We start from the raw sequence: 12,271 nt of genomic DNA on the forward strand, positions 1-12,271 counted from the left end.
CATATGTCTCTAGAAACCTGTTGATGTCTTCGAAATTTTCTATTTTGTGGAGTATAGATTTTCAAAATAGCTTCTAATTATGTTTTGTATTTCAGTCGTGTCTGTTGTGATATTTCCTTGTTCATTCCGAATTTTAGTGATTTGGGTTTTCTCTCGTCTTCTCTTTGTTAGTGTGGCTAAAGGTTTATCAATTTTGTTTATTTTTTCGAAGAACCAACTATTTATTTTGTCAATTTTTTGTATTGTTTCTTTTGTTTCAATTTCGTTGATTTCAGCTCTCAGTTTAACTATTTCCTGTCTTCTACTACTTTTGGTGTTGTTCTGTTCTTCTTTTTCTAGGGCTTTGAGCTGTAGTGTTAGGTCATTTATTTTTTGAGTTTTACTTCTTTTATTAAATGCGCTCCATGAAATAAATCTTCTTCTAAGTACTGCTTTCATAGTGTCCCAGAGATTTTGATATGATGTTTCTTTGTTCTCATTTACCTCTAAGAATTTTTTAATTTCCTTCCTAATATCTTCTGTTATCCATTCATCATACAGCAGCACATTGTTTAATCTCCAGGTGTTGGAGTAGTCTCTGCTTTCCACTCTCCCATCAATTCGTAACTTCAATCCATTATGATCTGATAGAATACAAGGCAGTGTCTCCATCTTCCTGCATCTGCCGACACCAGCCTTGTGGCACGATACATGGTCCATTCTAGAGAAGGATCCACGTGCTGCTGAGAAGAAAGTGTATTCGCTCTTGGTTGGATGGTATACTCCATAAATGTCTGTCAAGTCTAAATCACCGATTGTGTCATTGAGATCCATGGTTTCTCCGTTCAACCTTTGCTTGGAAGATCTGCCCAGTGGTGAAAGAGGCATGCCAAAATCACCCAGTATTATTGCGTTATGGTCTATTTGGTTTCCAAAATTGAGAAGGATCTGCCCAACACACATGGATGAGCCACTGCTCGGGGCACAGATGTCCGCTATACCTTGCTGATCCACGCTTCCCCCAAGCAGCATGAAATGTCCTTCTTTATCCCTTCTGACTAACTTTGGCTTGAAGTCCACATCATCTGAATGAGGATGGACACTCCAGCTTTTTTGCTGAGTCCATGTGCATGGTATGTTTTTCCCCATCCTTTCACCTTTAGTCCATGGGTATCTCTTTCTATGAGATGAGTCTCTTACAGGCAACATATTGTTGGATCTTTCTTTTCAATCCAATCTGCCAGTCTATGTCTTTTGATCGATGAATTCAGGCCATTAACATTCAGGGTTATTATTGAGATATGATTTGTATTCCCAGTCATTTGGTTCATATTTAAAATTTTTGACACTTCTTGGTTCCTCCTTTATTTGACAGTTCCTTTAGGATAATTCCTCCCCTTGCTGATTTGCTTCTTTGTTTTTTGTCTCTTCCTCATGAAATATTTTGCTGAGAATGTTCTGTAATGCTGGCTTTCTTTTTGTAAATTCTTTTAGTTTTTGTTTATCATGGAATGATCCTATTTCATTGTCAAATTTGAAGGTAAGTTTTGCTGGGTATAAGATTCTTGGTTGGCATCCATTTTCTTTCAGAGCTTGAAAAATGTTGTTCTAGGCCCTTCTAGCTTTTAGGGTCTGGATTGAAAAATCTGCTGATATCCGTATTGGCTTCCCCCTGAATGTAATTTGGTTCTTTTCTCTCACAGCCTTTAAAATTCTGTCTTTATTTTGTATGTTAGGTATTTTCACTATAATGTGCCTTGGTGTGGGTCTGTTGTAATTTTGTGCATTTGGAGTCCCATAAGCCTCCTGGACCTGATTTTCCATTTCATTCTTCAGGGAAATTTTCTGATATTATTTCTTCAAATAGATTGTTCATTCCTTTGGTTTGTTTCTCTAAGCCTTCCTCAATCCCAATAATTCTCAAATTTGGCCTTTTCATGATATCCCATAGTTCTTGCAGATTCTGTTCATGATTTCTCACCATCTTCTCTGTTTGTTCAACTTTGTTTTCGAGGTTAAATATTTTGTCTTCAATATCTGAAGTTCTGTCTTCCAGCTGTTCTATCCTATTGGTTATGCTTTCCATGGAGCCCTTAATTTGGTTTATTGTTTCCTTCATTTCAAGGATTTCTGTTTGGTTTTTTTCCAATATCTCTAACTCTTCATTGAAATGATCCTCTGCTCCCTGAATTTGCTCTGTTAACTGTCGATTGGTGCGATCATTCAATGCCTGCATTTGCTCTTTCATCTCAATGCTTGCTTCCCTAATCATTTTAATTATGTACATTCTGAACTCCCTTTCTGTCATTTCTTCTGCCATGCTGTCGTTGGATTTTATTGATGTAACATCTAGATTTGTTTGGGGCATTTTCTTCCCTTGTTTTCTCATATTGTTCAGGAATCAGTGGGTCATTAAGATATTGCAGATTTCCTCTATCGACTTATAATGTCCCTGAAGATTGCTAGTATATCCCCTCTTATCCTTCAGCAGCCTGAAGTCTTGGAGGTGGTTGATAATGCAGAGCTCCACGAAGAAGCTGCCTCTCTAGGGGTGGTGACCCTCAGGTGGCGTATATTCCCTGCTAGTGGGCAGAGGTGCCTCCACTTGCTGACCAATGGTCATCCAATGGGGAACTAGACTGCAGGCTGAGGCAAGGCCTGTTTGTGCCTGTGTCTCTGGTTTTACCATCCCTGTGGGAAAACCTCCCCCGGCCGGGAAGACTCACTCGGTGGGGATGTCTCGCTGGTCAGGTGCCCTCCTAGAAGTTCCCCTCAATCCACAACTACCACCTGGGCTGGGCTGTCCTCCCCTGCAACGATCCCAGGGGCCCGGACCTACATCCTGGTCCTGGGAGCCTCACCCTTCGCAGGCGAGTCTCCTTAGGCTGCCTCTCCCAGAGAATCCGCCCGCCGCCCTGGAAACCTCGCTCCACCCCTAGGCGCATCCCGTGCGGCTCCTCCAGCAAGAAGCCACCTAGCCCCTGGGACCCTGCTCTGCACCAATAGCCTGGCTATGCAGCCCCTCCCCTGAGCCACCACCTGGAGCCCCGCACAATAGCTCCGAGACCCAGAGACCCGCCACACACCTCCTCCTCCCGACAGCCGCCCGGTTTCCGACGCAGTCACCAGGAGTCCAAACAACCCACTTCGGGTCTCCTCCTCCCGCCAACCACCCGCAGCCCCGGGCAGTCACTCCAAGTTCAAGCGACCCACCCCGTTCCTCCTCCTCCTCCTCGGGGCAGCCCCCCGGGTGTTCAGGAGCGGTGGCTCCGAGACCAAGCGACTCACCACACTCCTCCTCCAGGCAGGCCACCGGTGTTCAGGAGCGGTCGCCTCTAGTCCAATCAACTCACCACTCGCCTCCTCCTCTGGCATCCACCTGCGGCTCTGATGCAGTCACTCCCAGACCAAGCGACCCGCCGGGCTTCTCCTCCTCCTCCGGGCAGCCCCCCGGTGTTCAGAAGCGGTCGCCACGCAGCCCCTCCTCAGGCAGCCGCCCGGAGCCCCAGTGGCTGCTCGAGTCCAAGCGCTATGCTGAGCCGCCTCCTCTACGATGATCCCAGTTGTCCGTGTTTACCGCTCCAGCGGGGGGAGGGGCGTCCCGCCGGGCAACTCCACTTCACAAATTCCCTGCGTTCCAGGGCTACCGCCCCATCCGGGACGCCTCCCCAACAGGAGAGACCCACCCAGCGGCTCCGAGCTGGTCCCAAGCCTCCCACCATCTCCTCCCCTGAATCCCGCGTCCCGGAGCAATGTGAAATGCAGCCGCCCTCCAGTCCGCCATCTTCGAGAATCATTCTTAAACAGCATTCCAGTGTGGATGCGCATGGTGTAGACGGAGCCACAGCAAGTGTGCCTGTGTGCATGTGTGGCGTACCATTCTCCTCCTCCCCAGTGAGGAGCGAGGTGGGCGTGGCTTTGCAAGGGACCCTCATCCTTCATACGGTGCTCTCCTCAGCACCTGCAAACAACTCTGAAGGAAGGGAAAGAATGAAAGAGAGGAGAAGGGAGGGCCAAGGAAGCAGAACACACTCCAGAAAAGCAGCACCCAAAAGTATACAAAATTCCTCCCAAAGACATGCGACCTCATGCAGACACAACCTCGACTCAAATGGCTTTACCAACTCCATCGCTCTCCCTGTCCAGACTTCCATTGCTAAGGATAACTTCTGCACACTCTGGGTTACGCCTACGGAAACTACTCCACACCAGGCCTGCACGCCAGTGTTGGAGATACAGCCAGAGGGGTCAGACTGTCCTGCGACAGACAGACAGTCCTCCACCCTGGAAGAGCAAGACACGTCACTTCTCTAGCTTCCAACTATCATGGCTGTTGACACCCACCTGCCCAAGGTCACAGACTACCACAGAGCAGCCTCCCTCCCTCTGGTGACTTAGCGCTGCACTGGCCCTAGACACTCTCTCCCAGGTTTCCCATTCAGCCCTGGCCCAGGGGTTAAAGCTCTTGAGGATCAACTCTTGCAACTCATGCACCAGCCACTGTCCTGAGGTTACCGTGTCCAGGTGGCTGCATGAGTCACACTGGGTCCGGAAACATCTTACCTCCAGTCACCATTGCGGGGAAACCACTGGTTGCGTGAAACTACCACTCCCATTTTGGTCAGTTTTGTCTCTAAGGTTGTTATACGTTCCTGCTGCCCCATCTTGGTCTGGGCTATCTCACGTCATCCAAAATTCTTCACTAAATTTGAACCACCAAGAGAAAAGGTCAAAATCTGAGTTGTTTTCCTTTCAAGAGATCACTAGGTATCTAAAGTTTCTAATTCTTCCTCAGTAACCTCCAAGCTCCAAGCTCCCCCCACCCCAAAAGTATGCGGGAAGGATAGCACAGCCCCCTCTCCAGCCCTGGCCACCCCAACTCCCCTTACACTCTTCCCCAAACCACACCCCCAAAAAAGTGCTCTTCCAAAACAAAAAGGAGTCTCCCCCATAGATCAACTGACTTCTCCAAGGACAGGAGACTGCTTACTAAATGTATGTCCTCGCGCACACACACGGGCACACACATGGACACACACAGGCACACACATGGATACTCTACCAGGCACTCCAAACCCGAGTGCTCATGATCAGGAGAAGCGAATTTCAGATTTTTCCCTATTGAGGATGAGAGTTTGACCAACTAACTTCTCACCCCGCTTCCAGGTCATTCTTTCCAAGTCCTTACAGGTCTCACAAGTTTCCAGATCCCAATTTTCCTTCCGTAGCCTGGAGTCCCCAGCCCTGCTCTTTCCTCCGACTCAGGTCTGCTAGGAGGACGGAAGAGAGTGGGGTCGCTGCGTCTTCACCTCTAGGACTGAGCAAGGTACCCTTATTAACAATTCCTAGATTGGCTCTCAGAGGATCAAAGGCAGAATTTTCTCCAAGGAAGGCTGGCATCTTTTCAGGATTCTACTTGTCTACATAAACAGTGCCCCAGTGCCCGACTCTCCTGAAGCAAAAAGTAGGCATGGGTGCTGGGTGCTTACTGTGGTGCTAACTTGGCAAGGCTGAAGGCATCTGCAGCTGTGAACGACGCACACTATGCACTGACTTTAAATAAAGGAGATGATCCTCGAAGGGGAAGGGCCTCGTCCAATCAGCTGAACGTCCTTGGGAGCAAAGCTGAAGTTTCCCCACACTGACTCAAGTGTCAGGCAGAACCCTGCACTGCAGTCAGTTGTGTGCAGAGCTGACATTTCCTAACATCTGTTTTAGGATTCTGAAGTTTAAATCTATTTTTCCTTGCCCATGCTGACATTTTCACCAAGCGCCCCTTAGCCAAGCAGGTACCTTGGCATATTTAATCCAAAACCCCAGCGAGGTCTTCAGAGATTCTGAGGACAGTGTAAAGAGCAACATAGCACACCCAATTCCCCTTCCCGCTCAAGGAACAGCAAGGAGCTGTCCCTGTTGTGGGAAGGCTGACTCATAACCTGGCCTGAAGAAAAATTTTTTGGCCCAAGTCAGTATATTATTCATTAAAAAAAAAAAAAAAAAAAAAGTCTGGGTCCATCCGTGTATTTAAACATAGTTGAAATCTGGTTGGTTCGAGGTTATAAAATGATTGAAACTACTGCCTTGCTTACTCTTGTGCCTGGACCAGCAGACACGCTGTAGTTAAAATGCACTGGGCTTTCTGCAAGGCGCTGAACAAAAGAAGCAAAAAGCAAAGAACTGCAGTTCCCCACGGAGGCAGAAGCCCCACCTGCTTGAGCAAGCCCTGCAGTCAGCCTTCCCCAGCGGCCGTCAACCAAAGCCAGTCGATGGCCAGCGGCTCCTGGCTCTGCTTAGACGCTCTCTCTGGTACCATCTGCTGTAGGGACCCAGCCTGACTTGCCCCGGCCATCTGGAGTCATAATGTCGGTGCCTCTCCCTGAGCTGTCCCTCTCTGCCTTCCCCACGCAGTTCCCCAGGACGCTGGAACACAGCTGCCCTGCCGGCTGCCACGCTGCGCAGCGGCTACTGGGCGGGTTGGAGCCCTGCCACGCAGGCGCCGCGCCTGGACACTAGGGCCAGGTGTGCTGACCTGACACCTTGGGCAGACAGGCCTGGGTCCCTGAGGATGCCTGCTACCGAAGGCGGCCCCACGCAGCGCTGCGGCCGGAACCTGCCACACAAACCACGCGCCTACCTGGAGCTCCTGCTTCCTGACCTGCGTGGATGGAAGTTGGGACTCGAGAGTTGACCAATAGCGTTAGTGCACTTCCAAATCCTCATTAGCATAAATTTAAACCAACAGCATTGGTACTTTTTTCAAACCTTAATTGGCATAATTTTGGACCATAGCAGTGACCCAAGTGATATATAAATCCCAGCGCAGCCAGCTCAGATCTGAAGTTGGATAGGGTCTTGTGGTATAAGGCTCTTTTGCATTTCGGTCTGTCAACGAGTCCTACTTTCACGGCCACCTGTCTTGATCTGCTGCCTTCACACTTTTAGATCATGAGATAAAAACCGATGGGATCTTTAGTCCCCCAATAAGAACTGCAACCCCACCTGCCAAAAAACCTACTTCAGTTTCACCTGTCAGGGGAAGTGAAATCAGAAGTTCATCTCAAAGCTGTGGTTTCACCTGGGTTTTTCTGATGGGTGCTGGGCAATATTGGTGCCAAGAGTGTCCCTGACTCTTGATCTGAGCTTAAGACGAATAAGGAAGTCCAGGCTTAACCCAGGCTGGTCACTTTTGTCCCGATGACTGTAAGTCTCATCTGACACAAATCGTGGACTCCACTGGTCTTGCTGCTGCCCTTCCCTGGGCTTCTGTAAGTCCCTAGTAGCAAACTGCACTCCAATCCTATGCCTACCTTCTGAGTGTCTTGGGCCTGTCTGCCTCTGGCAGCCTGTTCTCTCAGTCGGCTCTTCTTGGGAGTGCCGCCCAAGCCAAGCCCTTCCGGAGTGGCAGAGCCCTGGCCTGGGAGGGTCAGAGTTTGGGTAGAAAGCACGGGCCTGAGGCACGGTGCGCCTGGCCACTGACGTGTGTGCCTCTGTGGTCCGACCTTTTCCAGCCCTACACACCCAAGCCTCCACAGTCTAACGACCTTGACCTCCAGCTTCCCAAGGAGGGGCAAACAACTGAAAGGCAGGCAGGCCTAAGTGGAAGGTCAGACTTCCATTAACCAAAAGCATTGGTACTTTTCTGAATTCTGATTGGCATAAGCTCGGACGATAGCATGGGTCTCTTCCTCTGTGCCCATTGGTCTTCCTCCATAGTTTCAGGCTCATTTCATCAGAGATGAGACTTTATCGTTCAAGGTCTTCTCCACAGGGAGTCCTGCTTCTCATAGCTCTAAACGTAACAGTTTTCTGCACAAGTGCAAACACTTTCCTGTCAGTGTAGCAGCCCTGCTGGGCTTCAGCAGCTGAGGTGGCCCACTGTCCCGCATCCAAGTCCACCCAGTGTGACGAACTCACACAGTGACTATTCAGAAATTAAGAGTCAGTCCAGATGACTTGGTAACATGGGTCCCCAGTCACCAAGCTGTGCAGCCGGCCCACTGGGCCCTGCCAAGAAGCAGCAGGGGAGCAGAGAAATGGAAGGCTAGGGACACTGGCAGCAAACCAGCTACCCTACAGAGCAGCTCTGCGGGCCCAGGCCTGAGGTCAGACCAGCAGGCCAGCCCAGCGTGCGCAATGCAAAGCCTTCGCCCTCCCGCTCTGCAGCAGCCGGGAGAAAATGGAAGTAAGGCAAACCTGAATGAGATTTGACCCATAGGGTTATTACTTCTCCAAACCCTCATTCTCATACGTTTGGACCAATATTAGTGAACCAAGTACGCTGTAAACCCCTGGACCAGCATGCTGGGGGCGGGGGGGAAGCATCCTGTGGTTTTTCTTTTTTCATTTTAGTGGTTCCCTTCCTATTTCTACTCTTCAATTAATTCTGCTCTTGTAGTCATTCTTTCCGGTCTGTGATTATCATTCTTCAAATTCACAAGACAAGAACTCAGAAGAAAACGAGGGTGTAGACCCCACCTGCCATCAGAAGCAGTGAATCAAGTCTCATCTCAAAAGAAAAATAAATTGAAAACAGGAGTACGTCAGGGACGTGGGGAGAGGAAGACTGGGGAGCTCTGCCCTAGTGGTTTCAAATCCTGTCGTATGTGCCAGGACCAACGGTGCCTGGGTGATATTAACAGGTGCCTTCTCGCCTGCGAAGGGCACCGACCGCAGCAAAGCCTTCCTAAAGTCCTTGGAAGAAAACAACCCTTCAGCCCTTGGAAGTGAGCAGAGTTGAACTTCCAATGCGCATCCTGGCAAGGTGGTGCGGAGGTGGAGAGAGCAAGGGTCTATGGAACAGAGGCGACACGCCTTCTGCCAGCCACCCGGAGAGAAGTGGGAGCCTCAGGACAGAAACTCCAGCTTTTTCCTGAGCACTGGCCTCTGGGTTTGAATCCCAGGTTATGGAAGACTTCTCACCTAAGGATGGAAGGATGAGCTTCCTGAATGTGGGGCAAGGCAGGAGCTACAGAGGGGGCCACAGACGTAGCAGCCAGATACCTGAGTCCCTGCGTGTGGTTCAGTTAGATGAAGGTCAAGGGCAGGACTGGCGTCCAGTGGTAAGGGTCGGAGTGCCCTTGATCTTGGGAGCAGGGATCTCCTGGAGGGAGCACCAGGCAGCCCGCTGGGTGCTGGACGTCCTCCTCTTGACTCAGTGGGGGTTTGCAGTTATACCGTATATGTAAACGTTTATCAAGCAGGACATCCGTGATCTGCGTACTTACTGAGTCTTAAACTAATTTTTTAAAAAATTTAAAATAGGACACCAACGAATTGTAGGTGATTAAGCTATCTCGAAGACAGAATTGTCTAGGTAAACATCCTCCTTCATGTTTAGTTTCCACTTACGAACTCTAAGCCTCTAGAAAAACAGACATTTTGGCTTAGCCCTTACCCACGTGGACAATGGCAGCTCCACATGAGCCCAGTGACAGAATCCAGTGTAGTAGACACGGGTGATTCTGAGATTTCTAGATTATTATCATCTAGAAGCTTCAAAATCTACCTGTGCCTCTCACAGGACATTCTGCCTCTGTCACCAACCGAGAAGGATCTGGGTTTGCCTTACGGCCCTTTCTGGGGAGGCACTTGTGGTCCGAGGTGCCTGCGGTGTGTCCAGGCAGAGCAGTGGGGCTGCAGAGGCGAAGGCGACACACTCCTCGGGGAGACAGTTTCTGCTAATCAACCAGAGAGAGCTTGGTCCACCTAGCAGCCTGGCTTCCATTTCACACAGAACCCATCAGCACAAACCTGCAGCGCCCACTGCGGGATCCTCGGTGGCCAGAGGGGACCTTCTCAGCTCCTCTGTGGCTGAGAGTCGAGCTGAGGAAGCCCTCCAGCTGTGGCTGCTTTCAGCCACCAACCTCGATGGGAGCCTCCAATTCCCCTTTGTTTACATCACATCCCAAGTTCTGATTCCAACTTCTCCATTTTGGAGGCAGTGGACTCACACACCATAGCCTGGTGAAGCATGGCGGTAATGGGCTATGAACTTTCGCTGGTGCAGCTTCTCGTCCTGCCTGTAGCAGAAGGGACTTTGTTGTGGGTGAACCAACCAGCTCTGCTCAGAGGCCAGGGTCAAGTGCAAGCGTGGCAGCCCCAGTGCAGGCACGTGGGTGTGGAGGAGGGAGGCCGTTCCCAGAAGGTTGGGATGCTGGACAGGCATCACAGATGTCCACGCAGCCGGGATGAGGGGCCCGTCTTGGTATCGCCAGACAGAGGCTCTTCCCTTGAGCCTTCCTAGCACCACATGCCCTTCCCTAGCGGCTCTGGATGCTTCTGCTCTGCTCTCTGACTTGGCTGGGAACCACCAGTGGCTTGGCAAGGTGGAAGTGGGCGGAGGAAGTAAGAACTAGGAGTTGAAAGAAGTGCCACTTGAGCTCCCAGTGTCATTCCTAATCTTTGACAGACACATCGTTCCAGAACACGGAATCCGTGTTCTTACAGGTACGATGTTTTAACCTGCTGATGTTGACTCGGGCTCATCTAGTCTTGTGGCAGAGGGGCAGACACCTGCCAGCCTCAAATATCTTTTACTGTGATTACTTTCTTTTATAGAAAAAAATAGATGATGCTAGAGACATCACCTCCCCACACCTTCCTCCCAGTTCTGGGGGTGCCACTGACCACACAAAGGGGGTCAGCAGCCTCCTGTAAACTTCTGGGCCCAGCCTGGTGGGCAGAGATGGATGGTGGCAAGACTGCTTCTCCCAGGGAGGGGAGCTGGTGAGGTCAGGCAAGCCCAAAGAAACGCAAGGGACGCACTTTCAAACAGACACGGTTTTAGCAAGAGTTAAAATCTCTACCCTCTGGCTAAAAGAATCAAGTAATTCTTTTTATTCAGGTAGGATTTCAGTTTCTCTTAAGCTTCCTGTGAAGTGCAGGAGAACTGGAAGAGGACCATCTTTGCTTCCACATGAGCAAGGACGCGGTATGCAGGTTCCAAATTTCTCTAATGGGTCAGAGATTCAGGCACTGATTTAAACTCCCTGAAGTTATTAATGTCATCCCTTCCATTCAGAAACTATCCCTGGACTAGTTGGAGGGATGGCTAACAGCAAATAGAGCTCCCACCTGCAGGACCCGTCAGCAAGCTGTGTGTAGAAGAATCATGGCTGCCCCAAGCTAAGCATCCCGTAAGACTGAGGAGATTCGGTCACCCCAAACTCAGCTAAGGCTCACTTTGCTCTGCAGAGGACTGAACAACATAAATTTTTTTTAAAAGGAATGGAGATGGCCAGCTTCTTTCTGTTTTGGCCTCTGCGCTGTCTTCTGCTTGCACCAGGCGTGGCCGACCACTGTGGTGACAGATGGAGAGGGTTTTGTTGGGCCAGTGGAGGCCACAGTAGCCTAACATTCTAATAGAATGAAATAGGACTGCTTTTTAAAACTAACCAAAAGGCCATCTCGCAGAGGTGCTGCTGCATTAATGTCCGCTTGGCCTCTGGGGGTATCCCTGAGGGTCTACGGCAACAGGAGCAGAGCCATCTTGGAGTGTGCTGACCGGGCAACTCTTCGAAGAACCTTTGTAGGCGCACAGTGTACCTGAGTCATTCGCACACCTCTTGGTGGCCCAGAGCCCTAGCCAGGGAACCCCGAGTGGGTAATGTGGCTTCCCAGGACACCAGGTAGACTACGGCAGGGCTTTTGCTGTAGAAGGAGCCACGACTCAACAGCACAGGTCTGGACTCCTCAGCTGAGCCTGGCAGTAGAGCATGTTTGCTGGGGCTCAGCTGATGCGATAGTGGAGAGACCCCAGGCCCACTGAGTCTGAGCACAGAGCAGAACCTCAGATCCCCAGTGACCCAGTGGGTCCCTCAGTGATCCCCAGGTTGCCCAGGAGGGGCTGCTTGGTCTAATGCCAGTGTTTGAAGAAGTGCTCACCACTCAGGTCTGAAAACCTCACTCTGTGGTCTTCAGCACATCCCACAGTGGGTGGAAAGGAAAAGGAAAAGCAGCAACCAGTGCTTCAGCTCAGTGGTCACTGTGGTGACCTTGGCTGGGTCGGGATGGAGACTCATCTGAGTCGGGGCGCCTGGACAATGTCTTGTGTTCCTCTACGCTACACAAGTAACTTCCAAGCCAGACTCTGTGTAAGAGAGAACATTGCTTGAAATACAGATTCCTGAACCTCAGCCCCAGCTGTGGGGTGGGCCCAGGAATCTGTGTGCCTATCAAGGAACTGCGCTCTGGCAACCCTGTCTCCATTTAGCATCATCAGTCACAGGGAACTGGTGCCGCCAGCATGTTCCTGGCCCCCACGATGACAAGCTCCTGCGTCGTGGGACACTCT

Source organism: Sciurus carolinensis, chromosome 12 (genome assembly GCF_902686445.1).
Source record: "Sciurus carolinensis chromosome 12, mSciCar1.2, whole genome shotgun sequence".
Taxonomy (NCBI): Eukaryota; Metazoa; Chordata; class Mammalia; order Rodentia; family Sciuridae; genus Sciurus; species Sciurus carolinensis.